Consider the following 691-nt stretch of genomic DNA (forward strand, 5'->3'; position numbering starts at 1 on the left):
TATTTGAGATTCTAAGCAACAAGAAGCTTAATTTAGCACTTCTGTGAACAGCAATACTATGTCAGTGTAACTAAGTAAATGAAGAGAACGCATGTCCACAGATGCTGAAAACATTCTTTCTCTGATAGAGAAATTTAGTTTAAGCAATGTAAAGACTAAAGTTTGACCACATGAAATATGTCTCTAACTTGTGAAATTAAATGTTATTTGCAATGTAGAAAGACAGATTTTAAAGTGTTTGGAGTTTTAGGCTGATGAACTTCTATTTGAGCTTCTAAGCACAAGAAGCTTAATTCAGAGTTCCAGTGAACATTAACACTATGTCAGTGAAACTAATTAAATGAAGAGAATGCATGTCCACAGATGTTGAAAACATTCTTATTCTCAGATAGAGATATTTGGTTTATGTAATGTAAAGACTAAAGCTTGCCAACATGAGAGGTGTCTCTAACTTGTGAAATGAAATGTTATTTGCAATGCAGAAAGACAGATTTTAAAGTGTTTGGAGTTTTAGGCTCATGAACTTCTATTTGAGCTTCTAAGCACAAGAAGCTTAATTCAGAGTTCCAGTGAACATTAACACTATGTCAGTGAAACTAATTAAATGAAGAGAATGCATGTCCACAGATGTTAAAAACATTCTTTCTCTGATAGAGATATTTGGTTCATGCAATGTAAAGACTAAAGCTTG

This window comes from Sinocyclocheilus grahami, unplaced genomic scaffold (genome assembly GCF_001515645.1).
Source record: "Sinocyclocheilus grahami isolate Dianchi unplaced genomic scaffold, SAMN03320097.WGS_v1.1 scaffold990.1, whole genome shotgun sequence".
Lineage (NCBI taxonomy): Eukaryota > Metazoa > Chordata > Actinopteri > Cypriniformes > Cyprinidae > Sinocyclocheilus > Sinocyclocheilus grahami.